Source organism: Eptesicus fuscus, chromosome 15 (assembly GCF_027574615.1).
Source record: "Eptesicus fuscus isolate TK198812 chromosome 15, DD_ASM_mEF_20220401, whole genome shotgun sequence".
In the NCBI taxonomy this organism is placed as follows: Eukaryota; Metazoa; Chordata; class Mammalia; order Chiroptera; family Vespertilionidae; genus Eptesicus; species Eptesicus fuscus.
Genome location: NC_072487.1, coordinates 60,249,069 through 60,276,264, shown reverse-complemented (window position 1 = coordinate 60,276,264; position 27,196 = coordinate 60,249,069). Strand labels below are relative to the sequence as shown.

The 27,196-nt window shown below is 48.6% G+C and overlaps 1 protein-coding gene across 1 annotated transcript in view; it reads left to right on the top strand.

Annotated features, from left to right (window-relative positions):
- Positions 1-15,713: 15,713 nt before the first annotated feature.
- PTPN3 (protein tyrosine phosphatase non-receptor type 3) overlaps positions 15,714-27,196 on the top strand; it is a 100,139-nt gene continuing 88,656 nt past the window's right edge. The window contains exon 1 of the mRNA XM_054727701.1: positions 15,714-15,778. The gene's annotated coding sequence lies outside the window, so the exon portion shown is untranslated. The remainder of the gene's footprint in view (positions 15,779-27,196) is intronic.

Genomic DNA, 27,196 nt, shown 5'->3' with positions numbered 1-27,196 from the left:
CTCCCCTTCTGTACCTGGCCTGCTGATCCTTGCCTATCAACTCATCTCAAGAACCATCTTATCCTAGAAATGTTCTCTGACCCACCAAACCGGATTAGTCTACTTCCTCAGGATCTTGTTCTCAGTTCTCTGGTCGATTTTATCTCACCACCTTGGAAAAGTCTATTTGTCTTTTCTGCTGCTCCGTGACCTCTCTAAGGACAAGGGCCAGTCATGCCTGATGTGCCTTTATATCCCACTGCCAACAATGAGTGGGTGGCCAATGAGCGGGCGAGGGGGGGAGTTCATACAGATTAACCGAATTGATAAGTCTCTTGCATGGAAAGGGATCTTCCAAGAGAGGACCCGGGGCATACTGCCTCATTAAATTCACTAAGTTTGACCGTTTCATCCGGTTTCACAACTAGTGGAGTGTACCAGGCACTGTACCAGGCTCCTGCCAGGACAGCTTTCGAGGGCAATCTCTGCCCTCAGGACCTCATGAGAGTATGGGAGACATTGTCTTAGTTAGGCTCTTCCAGGCTGCCAGGAAAACACAGACTCGTGTTACTTAGATACTGATGTAAATGCCTAGACTCAGATACTTCTGCATGGAAGGATTTCTTGTACGGAAGTAAGGAAGTCTGAGGACCCCCTGGCAGCAGACCAGTCCCTCTGGAACACACCTCCGAAGCAGGGGTGTCAGTAGACCTCATGGACGATAGTATTAAAGTTCCTTGTATCAGTCAGCTGCTGCCCCAGTAATGCTGTTTAATAAACCACCCTCCCAAACAACCACCATTGACTCACAGTTTGGGTCTACTTCCCATTTTTCTCATTCTTCTGGGACCAGCAGTCTACCTGGGGCAGTCTTTCTGTGGCAGAGCAGCAGGGATGGGCGTAACCACACAAGCATATGTCAAGCCTCTAATTGCATCATGTCTGCTAACATCCCATGGGCCAAAGGGAGTCACATGGCCACGCCCAAAATTGAGCACGTGAAGTCTATCCACCTCTAGTGTAAGGCACTTCAGGGTCACGTGGCAATGAGCATGATGCAGGGAGCGGAGGAGAGCTGGGGCCAATGCAATCTGCATAACCTATCACACGCCTCACTTTTCAGGATAGAAGTCATCTTCAATCCATGTTTTCTCTCCTCACATGTCAACTTCATAAAATCAAGGACTTCAGTCTTTCCCCAGAGCCTAGGACAGTGCATGGCATATAGTTGGTACTAATTGATATTTGTTGAATGAATTAGTGCCCCCTGGCTGCCTCCTCCTCACAGTCTCACTTCCCAAGAGATGGCATCTGATCGGGTAGGTTTGCTACCATCAACTAAGGTGCAGACTAAGGAGTTTGGACTTTATTCAGTAGGTAGGTGGTGGGAGCCATTGTGAGTTTCAAGCAGAGGAGTAAGTTGTTCAACCATCTGCTTTAGCAAGATTAACCTGTTACCAATGTTGCACACACACAAAAAAACTGAGAGGAAGCTGGGAGACCAACTGGCAAGTTATTCGAAAGAGCTCTGGTGAGAGTTGAGGAGGTCCGGAAGCAGAAGGTGGAGTTTGGGAAGGATGGAGGGAACATGTGATCCCTTAGACGGCCAGAGAGAGGGAAGTCTTGGGGCTTGGAGCCCATGCAACTGGGCATGTGGTCAATGGACAAGGAACAGGCTGTGGCATGGGCTGCTCTGTTAACCTGGGGACAGTGATGTTTGAAGTGTTTGTGGGACATGCAGCTGGAGGTGCCAGGTAGGCATCAAAGACTCAGAACTGCCCTCAGAAGAGATTTCTGATTGAGATCTTAGGATCTATTCATTTAGATCACATTTACATACATTACATATATTATATTTACATATAATACCCACTTAGGCAAAGTCTTCTAGACCTGCTGGATTCCCCCACCTGCTAAAGATCAGGTTAGCAGCTATTGTAGTTGCTTGGCTTTCGTAAGTCTCTGCCTGGAGGAGACGGGCAAAGGTCACAGCAGGAAATCAGATTCACAGAGACACGTGACCAGTGCCAGGCACCATCACCTTTCTTTCCTTAGGAGTTTGAATTCCGCCAAAGGCAGACCCTGACTTTCATACAAATGTTTATAAACCCCTTCTCTGTGCCAGGCACTGTGCTCAGGGACAGGGACCCAGGGACCCAGGGACCCAGGGATGAATAAGGGAACATCCCTGCTCCACTTCCCCCAGGTCAGGGAAGGGGGTGGAGACTTATGGACTTACATAACTGCAACCAAGTGATACAGGGGTGTGGATAAATAAATGTTCAGTGGCCCTGGCTGGTTTTGCTCAGTGGATAGAGCACTGGCCTGAAGACTGAAAGAAAGGTCCTGGATTTAATTCCGGTCAAGGGCACAAGCCGAGGTTTCGGTCTCGATCCCCAGTAGGGGGCATGCGGGAGGCAGCTGATCAATGATCATTGATGTTTCTATCTCTCTCTCCCTCTCCCTTCCTCTCTGAAATCAATAAAAATAATTTAAAATAAATAAATAACTAAAAAATAAAATAAATGTTCAGTGGACGTTCAAAATGGGGGCTGGGCAGTTCTGTCTGATGAGAGGGTGGAAGATAGTAACAGACATTAAACTTGGGAAAGGTCAGGTGGATGGGAATGGACAGCAATAAAGAACATTCTAGATATGTGCACAGCTTGGCTAGTGACAGAGGTGAACCGAATTTGTGTTCTGAGAGAGCTGACACTGGGAAGGAGGGGGAAGGGGAGGCGAGGGGTCAGGAAGGAGAGACCAAGGTGATGCAGAGCTCAGATCCTGAGCAGCTTTGAATACACAAAGGAATTAGAGATGTGGCCGGGCTTTCCTGTCCTTGAAATATTTACAATGGACTCTCCTAGGTCCGGCTCTCCCTTTGTTAAGAGAGCAAGACAACTCATAATGATTAGTTAAAACTAGGTAAAATATTTTAATCCCTTGCATGGCATGGTTGTGATTGAAGGATGACGAATCATGGGCATGGTGTTTTCAGTTTCAGAGTGCTGTCACACACCATGTGAGAGGCAGATGCGACCAACATCTGACTGACAGATGAGACATTTAGGCTTAGGAGTCCCTACCAAATGCATCTCTCAGTAGTTACAAAAGCCTTTCTTCAAAAAGCCTTCAAGATTAGCATAAGAGTGTCTGACTAAGGAGGTGTGTGTTCTCTGTTCTCAGGAATGAGAAACGTGTGTTTGGCTACCAGTGACTTCCAGAGAATTATGTTGGTTGGGCTGGTGGTTTCCAAATGCCCTTCAGTCCGTGAACCAGCTGCACCCTGGAGTTTCTTAATAATAAAGATTGTAAGTCTCCACCCCGAGGGCTTTGCAGATTCAGTAGGTCAGGAGTGAGGACAAGGGACTAATATGAGCAAGACTTCCAGGTGATTCTGATGCACAGCCCGCTGGAAAATGGATAACTTGAGGCCCTGACGGTGGGAATGTGTTCCACAGGCCGCCTGCCTTGGCGTCTCTCAGATGGCCAAATAGCAATGCAGTTTCCTGGGCCCAAACCAGCATTACCAAATCAGAGTCTCCAGCGGTGGCGATCTGGAATCTATATTTTAAACGAGCTCCCAAGATCCACTTGTTCATTCATTTACGAATATCTCTTCAGTACTCGCTGTGTGTTAGAGAGCCTTCCAGGCACGGGGCGTGTAATGGTGAACAAGGCCCACAGCATCCCTCTCCTAAAGACACTCCCTCCCACTTCCCTAAGGACGCTCCACTCTGGTTCAGCTCTTTCAATGCTGGGGTTTGACAACGCCTGCCTTACAATAATGCAGGGTTGAATGAAGAAGGCGGTAGGGACCAATAGGAAAGATGGAAATCTCAAAGAATCCCAGGACACTCAGCGGGGTCAGGCCAGCCCGGCAGAAAAGCAGCTGGGAAATGGGAGGTTGCAAGGCAGAGGCCTCAGCAACAAGAGTTCCTGTTGGGAGGCCCCATTGTCTATTCCTGGTAACAAACCACGCCCAAGACTTAGTGGCTGAAAGACATTGCGTGTGTAGGTGTGTGTGTGTGCCTGTGTTGGTGTCTTTTTAAAAAATTTCTCATGACTCAATGTGTTGTCGATTGGTTCTTCTACTGGTCCTCTCTGGGTTCAACGGAGACAAACCTGGATCTCTCTCCATGGAGTCCTTCATCCCCGGCTTCTTAACAGCACGGTGGTCTCGGGGTTCCAGGAGGGCCAGCCCCCATGTGCATGTGCTTTAGGGGTCTGGATACCAGGAAGTCACTTCTTTGGGGGTCATTAGTGCAACATTTGATCACAGTTACTCTGGTTGTCTCTTGATCTTGGGATCTCTTTGAGTGTCTTCTCGCTTTTCCCCCTGTGCTCTCCAGTTTAAATTCCCAAATGAAGGAATCCATTAGATCTTGCTAAGCACTTCCATGGCTCATGAGCTTCCCAACTCATGGGCATTCTCGGACTCAGCAGGACTGCCAGGGCTGGCGTAAAGAAGGCAAGGAGTGCCGAAACCGGTTTGGCTCAGTGGATAGAGCGTCGGTCTGCGGACTGGAAGGTCCCAGGTTCGATTCCGGTCAAGGGCATGTACAATGGTTGCGGGCACATCCCCCGGTGGGGGGGGGTGCAGGAGGCAGCTGGTCGATGTCTCTCTCTCATCGATGTTTCTAGCTCTCTATCCCTCTCCCTTCCTCTCTGTGAAAAAATCAATAAAATATATTAAAAAAAAAAAAAGAAAAGAAGGCAAGGAGACTGTGGGTATGTTAGGCTCCATAGTTAAACCTGGCATGGAGAAGTCATGAAATTGCTGTGGTCAGTGCTGTAGTCACGCTGATACAAAAATATCCTCCTAAACAAATACCTGGGAGCAAAGGTGAAGTTTTGTATTTGCTGTTGTTTACATAGATTTTAACAACTATTTCCTTCTTACGTTGGAAGTGCTGTATGTATGTTGTAGGAGCTTTGGAAAATAGGAAGCAGAGAATTAAAATCACTAGTTGTACCTTGGCTGGTGTGGCTCAATTGGCTGCGTGTCATCCCATGCACGGAGAGGTGGCTGGTGGTTTCAGGCTCAATCCCCAGTCGAGGGCGTGCAGGAGGCAGCCCATCGATGTTTCTCTCTCCCTTTCCCTTCCTCTCTATCTAAAATCAATGAGAACTTTTTTTTTTTAAATCACTAGTTGCAATAGACTGAATGTTGGCACCCCCTGTCAAAAAATAATTTATGTTAAAACCTAATCCCCAGTGTGATTGGAGGTGGGTCCTTTGGGAGGTGATAGGTCATGAGGATCGAGCCCTCATGAATGGGATTCGTGTCCTTAGAGAAGAGACCCAAAGAAAGCTCCCTCGCCCCTTCCAACGTATGAGGACAGTGAGAAGATGACCATCTAGGAACTTGGAAGATGTCCTCACCTGACACTGAATCTGCCAGCACCTTGATCTTGGACTTCCCAGGGTCCAGGACTGTGAGGAATAAATGTTGTTTCTAAGCCACACAAGTCGATGGTATTTTGTCATCTCATCAACCCAGAAAGAACTACTCTTTACAGTTTACTGTACTTTCAGGCTTTCTAATGGGCATAAATGGGTTTTTCTTTCCAAGTTCTGCTATGACTACAGCTTTATGTATTACACTTTTGACCTAAACTATATCACTAGCGTTTTCCCACATCATTACCAACTGTGAAATAATTTTAAGTTATATAATAATCAATGGGACATACCTATTACATATTTATTCAGCCCCTTATCTCATATGTTTAGCAATTATCAACATACTAAAATAACCCATGTCTGTTCATAAGTCTGTCTACATTTGGATTTTTTCCAATAGATTGTGTTCATCTTTTTTTTTTCTTTTTTCTTACACAGCATAGTTTTTAGGATTACTTCACTGTTTCTTAACAAAGTAGCTAAAGAAGTATTTCCCTGCCTGATTGGAATGGCTATTTTTCTCTGCTCCCTATGCCAAGGCTGGCTTTGCAGAATGGGTCCATTTCCTCTTGCTTGACAGTCCTCGTCTCTCCCCGTTTCCGTGCGGGTTCACGGGACAACCAGGCTGGGCTGGCTTTCCAGTGACTTCACCAGAACCAGAGACAGGGCTGTCCGTGTTCCCACGGTCACCTCTTTATCCCAACCATGGAAAACTGGCTTTTTTTCATAACTGGCACAGAATGTGTCTGGGTCAGGAACCCAACATTAACTACAAAGACTGACCTTAACCCAGGGAATTTGAGAAGAAACCAGATAACACTGTTGGGAAATTATTCCCTCATATAAATTGGCACTTGAAATATGTACAAGTGTTATGTACATTTTGTAACGCCACTGAACCAAATGTAATGGAAAATAATACACTGGCCTTAGTAAGTCAAGGGACTTGGCCTGACTTGGACATATCAATAAGGCAATCCAATTTCAATTACATTTCTCACTCATCACACTCCTGGTAAGTACCAGATTCTATCTAGGCTCCCAGCATAAGAGGAAACGATGTGAGAGCGTTCACGGGTGAGGTAGTGGACTTGCTCAGTTGCATATAATGTATTAAGGGTGAATCTAGTGGGATCTAAATGCAGAAGGAGGGGCCCCTGAGCCCGCCAAAGTCAGAGAATGATGGTTACTCAGACTGCACAAGATTGAGAGAGATCTGAAGGCTGCCCTCGATGCATTTATCCTGTAGCGTGAGGATAACATACTATCACGGTGCTGACAAAATTGGGCCAGCTTCCCACGGTTGAGACTGCATATGATTCAAGATTGCAATGCAAGTGAAACCATGAGACACCAAGAAGGTTTTAATCCCCCTCTGTCCCTTGGTAATTTCTAGGATGGATTTTACTCACCCTGTTATTCCCCGTCCTCCTGTCTAAAAATGGACTTCAAGGGCCCCAGAGCTGGTTGGGGATTAGCTCACTCAGCAATGCAGGTAGATAACAAAGGGGTGTGTCCTTGACCGGTAGACCTTCTATCAGCACAGCTGGGTAACTCCCCGGTGTGGAGGGTAGGGGTGATGTCCTAATTCCTTTAATTGTTTCACATAGAAATTGAGAGTGCATAGTGATGTCTAGTCACAGAATTAATTATACTGTATTTGGGACACCACTAATCACATGTCTCCCTTATCTATCTCTCTACATCTATCTGTATCTCTTTTCTATCTACCTATTGGTGGATTAATTATCAAGCTCGAAAGCAAAATTCCAGGAGGAATTCCAGAGGGACTTTAGCTACAACACAACTCTTCTTGCTCACTGCAGAAAGGCAAGTCATTTTTCAGACCAGGCTCAGAGCCCTCTGCAAACCTTGCTCAGAAATAATAGTCACAGGCCACATGGTATCAGGAAGAACTTTGACCCCATTCAGGGATTTCCCAAGAGCCTTCCAAAAGGGACATGCACATTAAAAAAGAAATGCAAGTCAAAATGAGGTGAGAAGCACAGAAGAACAGACCAAATACGCTGGCGTGCAGGGATTAGAGAGTTTATAGCAAACTGGGATAATCCAGGAAGAGGTAGCTCGTGAGATGCACCTTAAAGGATGGGTACGATTTCAACAGGCAGAGATGGTGGAATGAGTTGTTTCCGGAGGTTGATATGGGTGGCTTCATTTTCAAGGAGAAGCGGCAAAGAGGTTTGTGCTGGTGCTTAGACTGGGATGACCAAGACTGGACCAGTGGTGGCATCAAAGACCAAATTGAGAGAAGCCCAAGAAGGGGAAGAAATGGGAAGAGCGTAATATTTTTTGATACAGAAGCTGGAGAACTTACCCCTGGAGGGGGGCATTTGGGGAGAAAAAGAGCCGTATCTGTGTAGGACTTGGTGGCTGCTGCATCAAGTCATCTGCTCGGGCATCTTGACAGAAAAACCATGTGACCCTCATCAACTGGTACCCCATATGTGAAGATGATATGCCTTAGCGACTCTGCTGTCCCTGGCTGGACACAGATTTCTTTAGCTTCACACGTGACTCTTGTTTACAGAGGCATCGGGGGACACTGTGCTTGCTCTGTGATGCGGCGACGATGTGTACCATGGAAAAAATGAGAAGGACATCCCAGCAGGACGCCAGGGCGCAGTTGAGGAAATCCTGTGGTGTGTCATCCATGCAACACTAGAAGGTCACCCGAGCACCGGGCAGGCTGAACAGTGTCTCCCGTTCCTGAAATGTCACCAGGGCTGAAACACAGTTGTCTCCTGGGTCCAGATCAGGTTTCCAACGTCTCAGAGGTGGAATGGGCAGCCAAGCAAGAACAGGTTTCAGATGCTCATCTTTTCATGGATGTGACTTCCAGTAGAGGCCCAGGTAGACACAGCTCTCATCGTACTGCTCTGGCCATTGTGTTCCCAGCTGTGTCTGGAAAGCATCGTTCTTGATCCTGAGGTCACTGAAACCATTTTTTTTTTCTTTTTTATCCTCATCCAAAGCTCTTTTATCTGTTCCATCCCTCAGCCACATGCATTTCCAATAGGAGTAAGAGTTCTTGACCTATGACTGTTTCTTTTGGACAAGTTATACATTATTGTGCATTGGTCATAGTTACAGCCTTGGCTTCTCATGTAACCTTGGCTTCACACTTGGACAGCAAAATTCAGAGGGAGCCGAAATGTAAAACAAAATAATTTTTACAAAATATTATGCATACGTAATTTTTTTTCTAGAGAGTACTTCCTTTTAAATAGGTTATACATCACATAGTAGATGTATAACCCTCCCCTGCCCCCACTTATCCAGTTCCTCTTCGGGAGGTAATGACCTTCCCAGTTTCAGTTTTGTGTGTACTCTACACACATCAAGGTGTTTATTTTAAGGTCTACCCCTCTTAGCAAACATCACCACCACTATGACTACTACCATTACCACCTCCTCTCCAGCCACGTGGTTAGCTTGCTTTTGCCCCAGGAAAGTCAGACATCTGAGAGCAGAGAGCCCGCCAGCTCTCTATTAAGGGTCCCTATTTGTCTGGAGGGGATGCTCTCTCTTCATCTCCTCTTCTCCTCCCCTTTTCCCCTTTATATCAGCACTTTCTTTAGGAAGCAGATGCTTTGGCACTTAATCCCATCCAGCCAAGCATCAGTGACACCTACAAGACCATGATTATCTCTTGGTAAAAGGTCTCATCCTCTTAGTTGATTTCTTAGGCTATGTTCTTGGTGTACATACATTGGAGACTCTAGGACAGAACTTATAAAACTCAGTGCGCATAAGATTCTTAGAGCACCTTAGAAACTGTAGGTTCCTGGGTCCCACAATCAGAGACTCAGAAGGTCGGCACGGAGACCAGGAGGCCATTTCTCACCAGGACTATTTCCCCCTAGGTGATCTTCCTATATTGTTCCTGGATCGAACTTTAAGACCTGCTGCCCTCAGTATTGCTCCTGACTCTTCTCCCGAGAATCTTCTATTAAGGATTATTGCGGGTTTCCTTTATCACTGCTGATTTCTCAAACGCGTGACCTCTGTATAACTATTCCACATTGCCTGTTGTTTTTCTCTTTCTCTTTATGTTGTCGATCATATGAACCTTGAGGGTGTGGTCGGGAGGCTTGACAAACCCATTTTCCCTGGTTTTGTAAAATGACACCACCCCTTTCGGGGAAGGCCATTGCTTAAGTACGGTCCGCCACAGTACAGCATGCCAACTTTCTTCTTTCACTTCTGTCATCATTTCTCCTCACTTCTAAAGCCACAGCCATCTAGGGATGGGAACGTCCTCAAAGCTTTGAATTTCCAGAGCAGGGTCTCAAAGTCTCCAGACTTACATTTCTGGTTTTCAGCGTATCTATGTGGCGGTCCGTGGATCCCCCACGGTCCCTCTGGTCCTCTGTCAGATCTGCAGCATGTGTGCCAGAAAAGGGTTTTTGAAACTCAGGTCTGTGTATCCTTTGAGGCTTCACTCAAGAGTTCCTGAAGATCTGAGAGCCCTCTGAGATCATCGCTGTCCATTTCTAAGGTAATGTGAAAATATACTCATAATCTGGATCGTTTGGCTGACTCCCTTATAACCGAGGGCTGCTACATGATTTCGGTTCCCTCATTGAAATCTCTGCTTACTGTCAAGCTGGCATCAAGTGACCAGCCAAAGGGACAGCATTTAACTTTCGATGTGTTGTCAAGTACATTTGGCAGGCGTGACATTGGCTTGGTTTTCCAGCTCAGACTGGAAGGCTGACTCCTTCCTGGGGCTGACGGAGGAGAGGGTGGGGGACTCGGGTTCTGGCCCCTGCTGCCTTTTTGGCTTCACCTCCTGCAGCTTTCCCCCTGGCTCCACCAGCTCCCTTACTCCACACACGCCCCCTTAAGGGCCTTTGAACCGGCTATTCCCTCTGCCCAGATTCTTGCCCCAGATATCTGTGTGAATAACTCCCTCATCTCCTTCAGGTCTTTGCTGAAGTGTTTGCTTAAGTCATTAAATTCCTCGGTACTATTTAAAATTGCAACTCCTCACCCCACCTCCATCATTCCCCCTATCACCCTTTACCCTGGTGTCTTAACATACAAGACGACTCATTTATTCATAATGTTTGTTGGTCATTGTCTGGCTTGCCCTGTTAGAACGCATATGTCCATAAGAGCAGAGATGGTTGTTTCTTTTGTTCACGGATGTCACCCAAGCACTTAGGGCACCGCCTGACACACAGTAAGTGCTTAATAAATACCTGATGAATGAGCACCTCGTGGCTGCTTTTGTGCTCATGCTAAATCTGTTCACCAGCTTTACAGACACAACCCTTTGGCAGTGATAATTTGCAATGGAAAGATATTTTAATGGAGAAAACTTTAGGCTTAAAAATGTGTATTCCTCTAAGACTTAGAGTCTAAGTGATATACACTGAGTGGCCCGATTATTATGATCTCTGAACACATAATAATCTGGCCACTCAGTATGTGTGTGTGTGTGTGTGTGTGTGTGTGTGTGTGTGTGTGTTTATGTGTGTATATATACATATATATATATACACACACACAGGCCCGGTGCATGAATTCATGCATGGATGGGGTCTGGCCAGCCCGGCCAGGGGGAGGGGACATGGGTGGTTGGCCGGCCTGCCTGCTGGTCAAACTCCTGGTCGAGGAGACAATTTGCGTATTAGCCTTTTATTACATAGGATATACACTGAGTGGCCAGATTACTATGCGTTCAGAGATCATAATAATCTGGCCACTCAGTATATATCCATGAAGTCCTGGATTCCCAGGAACACAGGCTGAGGGGATGAGGAATCCCGAGCTGGACTAACACTTTTTTTTTTCTAAGCTTGATCATGACCATGTATTTCTTCCTCTCCCTCCCTCCTGGGCCAAGGACAGACATCCTGTCCCATCTGCCGCCGCTGGACAGGCAGGGCAAACTTCACTCTCTCTGAGAAGAACCTCTCATGTTTTTGTAAAATTCCAAGAGTAGCTATTTTACCTCTCTTTACATCATTTTCTGCAGTTTGCCAACTTTTAAGTTTGTTTTATTTTTCCTGATAATAAAAAGAAACACACTTACCACAAAAGAAGACTTAGGAAATTATAAACACATACAAAGAAATACATGCACAAAGACTTGAAATTCTCCTGATTTGTAAAAGATACCTCCTGTATCCTCTTTTCTCTGCCTGTAAAGGCGATACTTGGCCACCATTCATATTTTGGTGCAGTTCTTTCTAGTCTGTTTTCCCATGTGTCTGTACTAAGTTGAAATATAGGAAGTTGCCAATGCTCAAACGCTGTGGACCTACAAAATAGCAATTTTATATGGTTTAACCTAGTAATTCATACAGTTGAAGCCATACTGTGCAAGTAATTTTTCCTCGCATTCTTTTCACTTGTCATTATAACGGCACCACTTGCCCACGTATTTAGGGATGTGTGGGCCCTTTTTGTGAGCTTGCATTAACAGCACAAATAATTGATGAGCATTAGCATCTCAGCTGGGAGCCCTGCCCTGTAAATCATTCAAACAGTCCACCCAGTGACCAGACTTCCTGCGTCTTGATGTGAATGACAATCCTCAGTGATTCTTCCAGGAAACTCTTCCTATAAATGCCCCCAGCCAATTGCCTGTGTGCAGCACTCTGGCACCAGATTTCTGCCCAAATGGCAGCTTCTGGGAACGCTGCTAATAATTGTGTCCAGTTGCTCGCCTGTCGTTCCTCTTCACTCATACGAATCTGGTCCATTACCAGTGATGCATATTGGGTTTGTGGAATTTCTTCCTTTCCAGTGAAAAGGCCCTCATTGGCTTTATGCATTTGTTGTTATTGTTTAGCGATTTCTGGACCAGGTACAGTCTACTAGCACTGTTTTAAAAAGAGCTTTTTTTTTTTTTTTTTAAAAAAAAAAAAGCTTACCAGCAGTAGGAAGGCTGCTTTTAGGGCCCCGGCTTTCTCTCGGCAAACATCATCAGAACTATCAGCTCCGTTACTTTTCATCAGAGCAAAGTCCTGAGGTTTCCATTATGTTATGATTCTGCCTCCAAAGTGATTGCCAGGAACAGTAATCTATGTGGGTCCGCTCTGGACCGGGCTCATTATCTGAGACTTGGTAGAGCCTTATTCCCCACTGTTCCCCTATTTGCTCTAGATTTAGCTGAGTTCAACCACATAGACGAGGACGATTAAGTGCCTATCTAATAACCCCATTTGCATAAGGTTTGGGAGCTTATGATATAAGGTCATCTGTGATTGCTGATAATAACATCGTGTCACTCCAGGGGCAAGGATCTGAAAGGATGGACCTTATCACTTTGGCCCCAAGAATAATACAGTGACAGGAGACTAGAACGTTTAAAGGCAATCTGTGGCCTGCAAACACATCAAAGGGTAGAGGAAATAAGGCAAAAAACACACAGAATGGAATAATAGAATAATATGTAGTTTCTTTTATGATCAATATATGGTAAGCTACTACACAGAGGGGTAGTATTATAAAACCTAACACCCTGGCTTTGAGGTCAGACCAACTGGTGTTCAGATCCTGGCCCCGTTTCTTACCAGCTGTGAACAGCTCCTGAATGTTTCTCTTCTGTAAAACTGACCTAAAGACACCCACTCTGTAGAGTGACTATAAGGATTAAAGAGACAACACAGGAGTAAAGTACTGATCATACTTGCGCTCAATATTAGTGGTTATTATTGTTATTATTATTTGACATACACAAAACTTTAAGAATTTCTCATTTAATCTTTGAAATCTTTATTATTGCAAACACAACATAGTGACATTAATAGATAACCTTAAAAATCAGACTATTACATATTCCCATATTTCCTCCCAAGTCTTGGCGAATGTGTAGACATCTTTACACAGTGCATTTGTGTTTTCAGCCTTTTTTCACTTAACATTGTACTGTAAGTTATCCCCTGTTGCAACACGATCTAATTTAGTATAAAAATAGTTATTATTTCAACAAATATGTCATAACCTAATTAACCATTCCTCTGTTTTTAGACATTTTTAATTTTACTTTATTGTTTAAAGTATTACAAATAGTAGTACATATGTCTCCTCCCCCCGCCTCCCCCCCCCCATTTATTTGTTTCCAATTTGAGGGATATTCTTTCCCTTTGTTCCTGTTTCTGTTGTGGCGATTGGAAATGCACGATTTTACAAATATTTTGGGTTTTTCCTTAGGTGTACGGATATTTTTTAGCTCGAATTTGAGAACATTGTTTAAACTAATGGCTGTTTACTGTGGGGAAAGAAAAGGTAGTTTCGGCCTAATTTCTTGTGGAAGGCAAATTAAGACGCCTCCAAGAAATCCCATGTCCACTAGTGCAGTTTTGTCCTCATCTCAGCACTTGGCAAACTGGTCTGAGGATGAGGGATAATTGAGGTAGGCACTCAAGAAATGGATCTTTAAAGTGGGCTAACCATGTTCACATTCTTAATTTCACTCAATCCCCACGCACAGGCCAGATCCAGGAGACAGATAGATATTTCTATTATTTGAGGCACAGAGAGGGTAAGGAGCATGCCCCAGATCACACAGCGGCTGGGAGAGGACAGAGAACGTTTTTCACAGACTATAAATCCCCAGCTTTCCCACTGAGCTTTGAAAAAAAATGTCCCCAGACAGGACCACCCCCTCGGCTAAGAGTGGGTGGGAACGGAGTGGGGCTCCACTGGGCTGTTCCCTGCCCCGCCAGGAGGCTCACCCCCCCCACCACCACCCCCTCCCCGCCCGTGCGCTCAGGCCCAACTGGGTTCCGAGCATGCCCAGTGCGCTCCCCGTCGGTCTCTTGGTGCCTGCTGGGCGCCGCAGTTCCAGGTTTTTTGGGCGACCGGAGGTTGGTGCGGGGCGGGGCGCGGGGCGGGGCCTGTTCCTTGGGTCTCCCCGGCTCTGTCGTAGTTCCCCGGGGCCACTCTCCAGCGGTGACCGCAGCTGTGGCGCTGCTCCGGGACTAGGGTCGAAGTGAGGTACCAGGTGCTGCCTTCTGCTACCCTATGGCCCTAGGCCTACCGACCCCCTGGATCTCAGGCATCGGGGCCGGACAGGATGGATGGTTCCAGCCATCACTACACCCCTTCATTCACATATTTATTCACATAAATAGTTTTTGAGCACCTACTGTGTGCCAGGCTCTATTGTAGTGTCTGAGACACAGCAGCCAAGGCAAGGCAGCACTGCAGTCCCAGAGCTGAAATTCCCGGAGGTGAATAATACACAATGAGAATAGGCAAATTAGAGGAAATCAGTTATTGACCTCATCTCCTGCTACTCTGCGTTCCCTGTCATTGCCTCATCAGCCCTGCGCCTTGGGGTCTTGGCCCTGGCTGTTGCCTCCGCCAGTGTATCTGCATGGCTGAAACGTCACCTGATCTGACGACCTCATTGAAAATTGCACTCCGTCCACCCCCAATTCTCCTTATCCTTTTCTTTTCCCTTTGTAGAACTTAACCACCTTCCAGTAGACCACATGCTTGTATGTTTATTGTCTGTCGCCTTCCTCTCTCCCCTCCTCCCCCCCCCCTAAACTCCATCAGAGGACAGGATTTTTGTCTATTTTGGTCACCACGTATGAAGAACCAGAATAGATGACTAATAATTATTTGCAGAATGAATTAATGGATACATTGTGATAAATGTGAAGTAACTAAAGTGGGGACATGGAAAGTAGACCAGGCAGGGAGCTAATTTGGTAAGGTGGTCAGGGAAAGTCTCTCCCAGGAGTTCATTTGCACAATGAAAAGCTGCCGGCCACGTGAAAAGCTGGGCAAAGAGGGAAAGGCCTGTGGAGGCTGGCCAAGTGCTGAGTGTTTGGTGGACAGAAAGGCGCCCATGGGCAGCAGGAAGGCAGGTGTGAGATGAGGTGGAAGAGATGGGGCAGGGGCCCCATAAATCTTGGGAAGAAGGTTTCAGCTGACTAGTGGAAGGGGATGAGCACCGGACAGCAGGACCCTCTGGACAAGACGACTCCTCGTTCCACAGGTTTGTTGAGCCGACTGTTTGACATTCCTAGGTATGAAATCACTCGGGGCCGGGCACACAGTAGGTGCCCAATACATGGTTATGGGACGAATGTCTGCGTGCACGCGCGAGGGGACTCCGGGCCGCCCGGAACCCGTCAGCAGAGCCCGGGTGGCTGGGAGGCGCGTCCAGGCGAGACTGCCCCGGGCGGGGGCGGGGGCGGGGACGCCCCGCAGGGCAGCCCGGTGCCGGGCGCCCGCCCCCCGCCCCGCGCGCGGGCCCGTCGCGGCCAGCAGGACCGGCGGGAGCCGCCCGCGGGCGGCACTGGGCATGCTCAGACGGCGTCCAGGTCGCGCCGCGAGCGAGCGAGCTTCCGCGCCGCCCGCAAGCGCGACCTACCTGGGCGCCTGGCGCCCCCGGATGCTGCAGGTACGGCCCGGCGCGACCCCAGCGGGCCCGGGGCAGGGCGCGGGGCGACTGGGGCCGGGGTAGCGATCGGCGCCGCCCCGCCCCCACCGTTCCCAGGCGCGCGGCGAACGCGCGGGCGGACGGGGCAGCTCCGGGGTCCCAACGCCACGTCGGGGCGGGGAGGGGGCGCCCCCGCCGCGTTCACCTGGCCGGGCTGGGGCGGGAGGGAGCAGGCCGGCCGGGTGGGGCTCGCTCCGGGCGGGCGCTGGGACGCGGCGGCGGCGGCGGCGGCGGCGGGGCGTGGGCGTGGGCGTGCGCTCCGACCCGGACAGGGGCGGACACGACCGGCGGAGCCCGCGCGGCCGGCGGCACCGGAGGGCCCTGCGGCGCCGCGACCCAGGCCCTGGTTGCCTAGGGGGCGCACAGCCCGTGGGGAGCCAGCCAAGCTCGGCGGCCAGACCTTCTGAGCTCCCCGGGCGAATCCGCCTCTCGGCTTTCAAAGATGGCATTTCCTGGGCCTGGCATGAACTCCAGCGCCGATAAACCCTCCCCGTTCCGCAGGCGGTACGGAATGGTTTATCAGGTACCTGCGGCGGGACAGCTGCAGTGGGGGAGTGTATGTGAGCGTCCCATGTTCGGCCACCTAAACTTACCGAGAAGTTGCGCTCGCCTTAAAAATTCATGGGAAGTTGAGACAACTTGACACCTGGGTTGTCCGAGGCAGTGCAAAGAGCTTGCGACTTGGAAACTGGAGACCTCCGGTCAAGTTGGTCTCCCCCTTGGCCAGCTGGTGACCTTGAGCGAGTTGTTTAACCTCTCTGATCTTCCATTTCCTCCCCTGCAAACAGCCGGTAATAATTGCCCCCCCCCCCCTCTGGGTTGTTGGGTGGATTAAGTGGGATAAATTATGTGGAGGTGTTTGGCACTGTGCCCGGCACAAAGCAAGTGAGCAGTTGGCGTGATGTGAATTTAATTCGTTTAGAGACCCTCGTGGCTCCCATTTCACCAGGAAATTAGAATTAGGGAAGCATCTTGGGGGGGGGGGGGAGGGTGGCCTAGTGGCAGAGTGATAGACCCGGTCTTTGTGCCCTGGAGAACTTCTGCTGAAGTCAAGGGCTTTGGAAAAACAATTTAGCGAATGGTAATCGGAGAGCATCTTCTTTAAAAGCAGTTTTATACATTCAGGAACTCCAGAAGTTGGCAGTGCGGCTGTCCTTACAAAAGAGCTGTTTTTCGAGAGGATCCATTCTGCAAATGTTTAAGCAGATGATGCTTGAAAGTAAAGCCAGGTTAGGAGGATTACTGTTCTAAAAAGCTTCTAAACTCAACTTTTGTGATTATTTAGATCAGGGTTTCTTAACCTCATGGCTGGGGTTAGTCAATTCTTTGTTGTGAGGCCTGTTCTATGCATTGTAGGTTATTGAGCCGCAGCTCTGGTCTCTGCTCACTAGATTTCAGTAGTGATCCCTCTCCCTCTGTTGTGCCAACCAGAAATGCCACCAGACATGGCCAGATGTCCCCTGGGGGGGCCAAATATCCTGTCTCACTTTTTAGAACCACTCCTGCTTTCTGCCATTAGCCTGTTGAAGTTGTTAGAGAATTTCAGCTTATGTTTTTCCTATAATAACTAATCTTTGTATAGGCGTATAGAACTGCACAGAGTGTACCCACAATATCAACTCATTTAAAATTAAAAAAATTTTTTTTCTTTATTGATTAAGGTATTACATATGTGTCCTTACAACTCCCCTCTGAGGCTGGTGTTATTCCCATTTTACAGATGAGGAAATTGAGGCTTTGAGCAGCAGATTACACATCATGTGGTGCAGTTGGGATATAACTCAGGTTTCCTGATTCCATAGGCAGGTCTTTTTGTTCTGTATCAAGATGCCCTTTATTGTACTGAGACTTTCAAATAGATAACTTTGCTGGTGATTAAATCAAGATGTGAAGTAGATTGGAAGCTGGAAACCTTTCTGAGATTGACTAGTTGAACATTAACAGTAAGCTATTATCTGACAGAGAGTAGGTCGTTCTAGTTAAATATTCTAGTTTATAGCGAGCTCCCATAAACCCCACGTACAGTTAATGGAATACCAATTTGCAGAGAATTAGAGTAGAATAAAACGTGCCTCATACTCTGTATTGATCCTGAGTTGTCTCTGGTGACTTGCTATCTCCTAAAATGGACTCCTGTATGCAAATTAGACATTAGCTGGGGAATGTAAAAGGTCAAGTTACTGAAGTCATATCTGAGTGGCTGAGGCATTCTGTTCAGCCAGCATTTATTAGTCAGGCTGCTTCTATATGGCAGATGCAGTGCTGGGGGTGGGAGATGCAGGGTTGGCCAGGAGACCCCAGTGAATGAATACAGGGTGACAAGGTGGGGACTTCCTTTTCAAGGAGCGGCCAGGTCAGATACATAGCGGGCCCACGGGAACAGCTTGGGGCCGGAGAGAGAACCGAAGTTAACACAGAGTCAAGCAGGGCCCCACACTGCTTCACCGCTCCTGTCTCTGAGCCCTCCTTTCTGCATTTTATCACAGAGAGGTGTCCTGGTAGCTTTTAACTTTCTCACTCAAGTGTCAGGACCCTGGTTAGAGACACATCTTATTCCTCAAAGGAGTTGGGGTTCCAAGCTGGTAATTGGTCTCAGCAGATTGATTGTGGACTGTGAACGGGGAGATTTCACATACATTGCTTCATGTCACTGTCCTCCCTGTCCCCCTTTTGCAGATAAGGAAACTGTGCTAGCAAAGGCAGTGTGAGTCTAGGAGCAAGAGGGACGAATTTTGACCTTTTGAGCCTTGGGTTCAGGCCCATGAAGGATTCCGTTATTCTAAGATGAACAACGCACCAGAGGGGCTCAGCTTTGGGGATTGGAGGGAACAGGAAGACATGGCACCCTACCTCCCCACCAACCCCCAGGGTTTGTGGCACGTTGGGAGGGGACCAGCCATTTGTGGTCCCTCCATCTCCGCGTAGGAGAGTGCCTATTGACCATAATCCCAGTGCTCACCTTCCTTCCACCAGACAGGGGTTCCTGGACAGCAGGGCCAGTCCCTCGTCACCTCTTCCCAGGGTCTGTTGCAGGGGCTAGAACGCCCAAGGAACTCCGCGCTTGTCATGGCATTGACAGGCTGGTGGGGGCCGGGCAGCCTGCTGGTGTTCTTCCCAGCTGGTGTTCAGCTCTTCTTACCAACTCTATTAGCGACAGGACAGGACAGGACCTAGTCGGTGTCCACCCTGCTCTGGTTTGGGTCCCGGCATCCGCAGCCTCCATTCTCACAGGTGTCTCCTTTCATCTGCCTGAGGGGGGACTAAAGGGAGTGCTTGGTAGGCGCCTGGCTGAAATCTGATCTGGTGAGGGGTTCCCAACCTGGAGATTTGCAACACACAGCTTCCAGTTGTGCCTCCAGTGAAGACCAGCTGTGAGCACAGGTTTTACAGCAAATTTAGACATTTATTGAGTCTACTAGAGGCCCGATGCATGAAATTCGTGTAAGGGGCTCGGTCCCCCACCGCAGCGGCTGCCTCGGCCCTCGCAGCCCCGGCTTCGTCCAGAAGGTCGTCCGAAAGGACGTCCGGAAGGACGTCCAGTCTAATTAGCATATTACACTTTTATTATTATAGATAGTATATGTCAGGCAATAGGGTTGCAGAGATGAAATTTAAACCCCTGTTTTGGAAAGATTCATGGTAGAGTTGGGAAGACTGACCTGTGTGTTATCTGTCTGTCTGTCTGTCTTTCTGTCTATCTATCTATCTATCTATCTACCAATGTATCTATTTGATAACTACTTTACAAGAGGGTAAACTCAAATGCAAAGAGACTAGTGGAGGCGGCCACTCCTTCTGATGGGCATCAGGGAACATCATAGGGAGTAGCTGGCATTTGAATTCAGCCTTGAAGGTAGAAAAAGATGGTACTCGGCGGGCAGACAGAACAGCAGATGTAAAGACTCAGAAGCATGAAGAGACCGTGTGTGTTTCAGGAGTGGTGACTCTTCCCCTTCTGAGCTTGCTTAATGCAGGACCCACCTCCTGCAGTTGGGGTACTCTCCCCTCCCTGTACGGGGGCCTGGCTTCCCTCCACCCAGGGCTAAGTGCCCATTCCCCTTCTTTTCTTTGGAGAGAAGCGGTGCCTCTGGCTTGGCTTCAGGGTATGAGCACCTCCTGCCTGGGATGCCTCTGGTCTTAGTTATTCAATACTGATAGAGCGGTTACTGGCTGCCAGGCACTGCTCCTGAGTGCTTTCCAAATATTAACGCATTCATTTAATCCTCGTAGCAACTCTCCGACCGGGCTGCCTCCATGGGTAGCAGCCGCTCGGTAGGTAGGTCAGGGCAGAGCTCGTCCCCCCCAGCCTGTGCCCCTCTGAGGGTGCTGCTCCGATTGTGGTCCACCTTCTCCTGGCTCCCTTCATTGTTGTGCCAGAAAACAGCCGAGTCTGAGAGTCGTGAGCGAGTGCTGACGGCCGCAGATTTTTATCGCTGACCCCGTGTCCTTCAGGGGACCTGCAGGGCTCCCTGACTACATTTTCTGAGCTACAGATTGGGAACTGTAGTCTGAAAAAGGATGTTTGTGCTGCCTTTTTTTTTTTTTTTTTTTGTGCAAGAGGAGGGAGGCCTGGGAGGTGTTGTTTGGATACTGAGAGAGTGGAATTTTTGAGACATTTTGATGGTTTATGTGGAAAGTTAGGACAGAGGATTTGAAATTGGAATAGCCCTGGAAAATTCGGGTCCTATGATTTACTGTCAGGATACACAAGCTTTTAGTAAATATTTAAGCACTGTGTAGCTTGGAGTGAATTTTCTGTACTGAGCCTATTGGAGCCTCCAAAGCGGGTAAGCAGTACCTTCTAGTCCCAGAATCTTGCAAATTCCCACAAGCCCCATTTTACAGATGGGGTGAGAAAACTGAGGCTCAGAGAGAGGAAGTCACTACCCAAAGGGCACATTGCTCGTAAGTAGGACAGGGAAGATTTGAACCCAAGCCTGTCCCTAGACAAGTCCTTTAACTGTGAAACGAGGATGATAGAACCTCTGTCCTTTAAGTTGACCATTTTAAAGGAGCTAGTGACTGAAAACCCACTGAGGCAGAACTCGGCACGGAAAAGGGTCCCCTCCCTTGTGGTCAGGCCCCTGACCCTTCGGACAAGCACTTTGTTTGGTGCTGCAAGTGGCTGTGGGCGAGTCATGGCCCCTCCCAGGGCAGGGCTGCAGGTCCTAGCTCTTAGCGCAGAAGGGATGTTCCAGGGGCAGGATCCAGGGCCAGAAAGGGGCCGTGGCCAGCTGGATGCTGTGTGGATGAAAGGCACTGGTCTGACTTTGAGAGCGGGGTGTGAAGACCTGGCCCCCGGCCCCCGCTTCCCTCAGGTGAGTCAGCCTCAGTGTAGACCTGAGGTTTTTAGCGAGAGAGGCAGGAACCAGCTCTGACCCTAATCACGGGTGGGCCGGGAGAAGGGAGGATGACAGCCTGGACCCAGGCCTTGCCCGCTGTTTTCCCCCACCTCCTTCCCTCCCCTGACCTGGATATCAAATTATACGTGGTTGTTGGAGAAAGTTAAAAACTAAATATCAGGGAGCAAAAGGAAAATCGGAGGCTGTGAGAGCCGGGAGCCTTCTCCCCTCCTCAGTTCGCTCATGCTTTGGGGCTTTGCTCCCTGATGGCCTTCCCTCACCTTCCTGAGTTGGGTAAACCTGCCTCTATACACGCGCGTGCCACCATCTGTCTCCTTTTACAGAGCTTTTCACAGTTGCAGTTTTGCAGTTAATTAGTGTAATTATTTGTATTAGTACCTGTCTCCCCAGCTGCACTGTGAACTCTGTGAAGTCTTTTCCTTTCTTAAAAAAAAAATTCTGAGACTTACTGTTTAATTTTTATTTTGACCTAATTCAGACACAGAAAAGTTCCAAAAATAGAACAAAGAACTCCCATGTACTCTTCACCCAAATTCCCCGAATGGCACCATTTTATCACATTTATTCTATCTTTCTCTCTACGTAGGTATTTTTCCTGGACCATTTAAGGATTAGTTGTAGACACTTCTGTGTATTTTTCTAAAAATGATGACATTCTCCTATATAACTATTGTACAGTTTTTAGGACTAAGAAATCAATATTGATACAATACTATTCTCTAACCTATAGACCTTATTCAGGTTTTGCCCGCTGTCTCAATAGTGTCCTTTATCACAAAGAAAAGCCAAGATCATGGGTTGCATATGGTTGTCAGGTCTCTTTATTCTTTAATCTGGACAGTTCCTCAGCCTTTCTTTGTCCTTTATGACCTTGACATTTTTGGAGAGTGCAGGCCAGTGGTTTTGTAGAATGCCCCTCAATTTGAGAGTGTTTAACTCACCAGTGTGCCCCCAGTACCACTGAAACATCAAATGCACTCAGTAAATATTTGTTGCGTGAAGAGACCATAAGGTGGAAGGAAAAAGCAGGTTTTCTAGTTTCCCCCACTCCCAGTCTTTTCCTTACTGAAGGATGTTATTTAGTTGCAATCATAGTATACATAGGTTCAAATCCTGCTGTTTTTATAACGCAGTTTTTTCCCCAAAAGAAAGAGACTTCCTCAGGAAATAGTGAGCCTGCTGTCCGTGCAGGCATGCAAGCAAACTCTGGGTGATGGCTTGGCAGGTCTGCTGGAGAGGAGAATGGAACATTTGATGAGGGGTGAGACTCAGCCTGGAGGTCCCTCCCAATGCTAACCTGCCTTCTCTAACTGGGACTTGAACTTTGCTGGCCTGAGGGGCCCAAGAATAGGGTGACTAGAATTCATCATCCGAACCAGAACATTTTGAGAATAAAAGGGGCGGCTATTAATAATTGCATCTAACCAACTAGCCTCAGCTGGGACTCTACCCACATGTGACTTTGAGGTTGGAGGTCAGTGTGCAGGCAAATCAGCCTGGAAACCCCCCCTCCCCCTCGCCCCAGCACTAGGAATCCTCTACCTGGATAAAGACAAAGCTTATCTCCTTGACATTGCCGGCCCGGTCCATGTTCGTGCATGTTCGTGGCTCTGGTCCCCTCTGGTTGCACCTCCCTTGGCATGCTTTGCTCCTGCGACACCAGCCGTCTTTCAGCCCTCCCTTTACCTGTTCCTTCCTGCCACGTGACTGCCAGAGCCTGCAATGTCACTTACGTATCCAGGCTGGATGGAGGAGGGAGGGGGTTTGTGACAGATGCACAAGGGGGACAAACAGGCCAGCTGAGCTTCTCACTGACCAAATTCTAATGGAATGTGAGAGCCAGGGTGTGCAGGTAAGGCGGGGCCGAAGACCAGAGTCTCCCTAGACCTTATCTTCTGGTTCCCTGGTGCTCACACCCGCACCCTGTCTTCCTGCACAAACACCCATTTGGGTGGAAGAGGTCAGGACCAAGTTGCTGCTTTCCCTAGAAGCAGGGAAGCAGGTGTCATTGGGGACCCAGGCACAAGAGGACGGTCATCAGATGACCGGTGGGTGCAGACAGAGACTTGGATGCAGAGAAACCAGGAAGGAAACCAGCATCTAGGAATCCTGGCAACAAGGTCGGTAGGGGGCCATTTATCGGGAAGCCTAGAGTTGTAATGCCCAGTGCCCAGACTCCCTTGGGCATAGGTGGGGTCTGTGTGGTTTGGTACTTTAACCCATTTTCTTCCTCGCAAAAAAATACCATCCCTGACTTCCCGGCTTGAAAAATATTACAGGATGAAAATGGGAATGTACATTTTTCTGGGGCATCGCAGTCATGTGGCCACACAAACACAATCCAGGCAGTACAGTATTTGTATAACTCCGGGCATCGGTGGCTTTAAGGGAAAAGCCAGTTAGTGAAGGACAGTTCTGGTTCTTTGAGTGCAAGGCACTGGCACTGGCTGAACTTGGGAAAGGTTTTCTAGTTAACTGGTTTATTCTGTTTGACTGGTTGAAATGTTCTTTTCCATCCCAAGGCTCAGCTATGTGAAAGCATTTAGTTTGAGGTCATTTCTTTGAGGACAGAAAGAATCACACAGTGTCAGAACTGGAAAGGGCCTCAGAAGAGCCTTTCCCAGCTCGATTTTACATTTGGGGAGACCGAGGCCCTGAAGGGCACACAGGTAGTCACCGAGCAGGGACGGGTACCCATGTTGTACAGTTTCAAGCCCCCAGATCTCAGGTGTGTTTTCTGGATCTCATCTAAGGAAGTTTATTAGATAGATTGTATTTCTGTAACTTTGTTGATAATGTGCTTTGGCGTTTCTCTTAACTTTAGACATAAATTGTGTAGACACTGAAGCAGTTACGTATTTATTGCTCTCTTACGTAGACGATGCTAGGCTGATTTTGTTCATATAAAAGAGATAATGAACGTTCTGTTGGATTTCTGTGTTTTATACTAGTGTTTCTCAAACTTGGCCACGTCAGAATCACTTGTGGTAACACGGGCTGCTAGGTCCTGCCCCCAGAGTTTCTGATTTCTGTGGGTCTGAACAAAACTCTCAGGTGGGACCTGAACATTTGCATTGCCAACAAGCTCCGGGGTGTTGCTGCTGGCCCAGAGACCAGGGACCTCTTTGCGGACCTCTGCCCCAGGCTTAGTGACAGTCTCAGACTGTGCTCGGTGCTTTGCAGCCGGCTCGGCCCCCCCTGCATCCCACCTCCCTGTTACTCCCACCAGCATCTCTCTTTCCAGGTCTCCCATCTGCTGTTCTCACCTCTCCAGATAACCCGCCACCTGTGGCCCTGAGGTGCTCAGAGCCTCCTCACCTTTACCCCCCCTCCTCCTTCATTTTCTGGCTCCTCTTCTGTCTTCCTTTCCTCCGGTCTGAAAAAATGAGCATCTCTGGCTCAAGCTCACTGTTGAAGACTGTCGTCCCATCACCTTGGGAAAAAACTTCCCCAAGCCTACCCTTCTCTCCCGCTGCTGAGGAGGAGTCTGCAGTTGCTGAAAAAGATTTGCTGTCACCTCTCTGGACACAGACATCCTGTTCAATTCCAGGTGTCCAGATGGTCTATACCTAGAATGAAAGACATCATTTTTTTTAAAAATGTGGTAAAATACATGTAATGTAAAATTCACCATCTTAATCATTTGTAAGTGTACAGTTCGGTGGCTTTAAGTATAGTCACATTGTAGTGCTGCCATCACCCTCATGCAGCCACGAACTCTGCTCATCTTGCAAAACTGAAATCCTCTATCACCTCCCCTGACCCTCTGCACATCCCAAACGGAGCTCAGCACCTTCTTCCTTCAAAACACTCTCTCCGGAAGTCTTCGCTGTGAACCCCCAGGGTCACACTTCACTCACCCCACACCTGTCCTGGACAAATCCGCCTGGGAAATCCCTCCTCCAGCCCGCCCCTCCTCCCTACCTCCTAACCCTGGGAGAGCTCCTAAGCGTCTCCCCTTAGAAAACGTCCCAGGCTGAGCTGTGGTCACAGCTCAGACAAGGCCCCAGCAGCCAGTGGCACACATCTGTCTCCATAGCACTCACCACACTGAAAGGTGATGATTCACGCATCTCTCTGACAAGCCTGTGAGTTCCCCGAGGCCGGGGACCTGAGAGAGCCTCTTCCCTCTGACCCCCAGCCCCTGCCATGGAGCCGGGCTGCAGTTGGTGCTCATTAAATGCCTGGGGAGGCAGAGAGAAGGATAAATACAGACTGTTCATGAAGGAAGAATGTGCAAAGCCCTGTGACTAAAAGACAGCAGTGAGAGCCAAGCACTGAGTTGGGGTGCCTGGGAGGGTGTTGGTGTAGAGGGGAAGAGGGTTTGAGGAGTCTGCAGGTCCTCAAGTGAAAATGCCAAGATGGACTTCAGCTTTGAGGAGCGAGAGTTGGGCTGGCATTCTCTGAAGGAGTGGAGGGTTCAGCAGGGACATGGGGATATCGGTCAAGAAACCATGTGCTGGTCTAAGGTGGGAAGGCAAAGCTGCTTTTCTCTGCTGCTTTCAGGAGAGGGCATGTGCCCAGATTTAGGCAGATGGAGGATAAAGAATTCCAGCTTCACGGGGCTTGGTGGAACCAGCAGATTGGGGCCAGCCTTCGGAGCGAGGCAGCATCCAGAGCACGCTCACAGCTGTTAGCATGTTAGCACATTGAACCTCAGCCTTCACGAGGCTTGGTGGAGCCGGCAGATCGGGGCCCTGTGAGGTGGGGACCGTTAGCTCCCTGAATGTCAGTGCCCTGTGAGGTGGGGTCAGCTTCATTGTCCCGAGGAGGAAGTGGAGTCTCAGGTCAGTAACTTGTCCGGGGCCACAGAGCTGGGAAGTAGAGGAGTCAGGCCCGGACTGGGGTCTGCGGGCCAGAGAGTGCCAGGTGGGGCATCCCAGCCTTGGAGCAAGGTTTCTCAGGAGGAGTGGCTGCAGATGTGGTAACCCGGTCAATGCTGTGGCAGGGCTGGGAGGGCTGTTGGCGTCAGGTTCTGGGGGCAAGAGGGAGGGAGAGGAAGCAGGGTCAGGGGACAGAGACACCTGTTACACACCTGGGCACCAGAAAAGCATCAGGTAACAGCATTTTTGGAAATTCTGTCAATTTGATTTTCTTAACTCATTATTGCTCATAGACAATTTAGGAAATACAGAATGGTGGAAAGGATAGAAAAACGAAAAATTGTATTTTTACTAGAGGCCCAGTGCATGAAATTCATGCACGGGAGGGGGGGTCCCCTCAGCCCAGTCTGCACCCTCTCCAATCCGGGACCCCTCGGGGGATGTCTTACTGCCGGTTTAGGCCCGATCGGCAATCCTGGACCACTGGCTCCTAATCACTCACCTGCCTGCCTGCCTGGTCGCCCCTAACTGCCCCCCTCCCCCGGCCTGATCATCCCTTGCTGCCTCTGCATGCCGGCCTGATTGCCCCTAACTGCCCCCACTGATGGCCTGGTCACCCCACGCAGCTTGCTTGTTCAGTTGTTTGGTCGTCCCTCACTAGCTCCACTGCTGGCCTGGTCGCCCCATGCAGCCTGCTTATTCAGTCATTTGGTCGTCCCTCACTAACCCCCCTGCCAGCCTGGTCGTAAGCAGCCATCTTGTGAGGGTGTGAGGGTTAATTTGCATATTACATCTTTATAGGATGTTTTTGCAAGTTCCCCTATACTTATGTTATAGGTATGGGCATAGTGTACATATAGTTTTATAACCAGCCTTTTTTATGTGCTGTTCTAATCATTTCCGTGTCATTATGAAGTCTTCATGGACGCCCTGTGGCTATTTTGTGACTTGCTTACCTGGCCCTCTGAAGGTGGGAATCCTCTTTTTTCTTAGTTGTAATTTTCAATGTTACAAATATCTCTGGGAGGGAAATCTTTGCCAATAAAAGTGACGGTAGGTTCCTAGGAGTGGAGTTACTGACCAGCCCGCCTCCCGCACAGCCGGAGTGACGCGCTGTTAGCGCGGACAGCCTTCTGAAAGTGCCCGCGAGCCCGGTGCACATTAGCTGCTGTTTCATTCATTTGTGTGTGCAG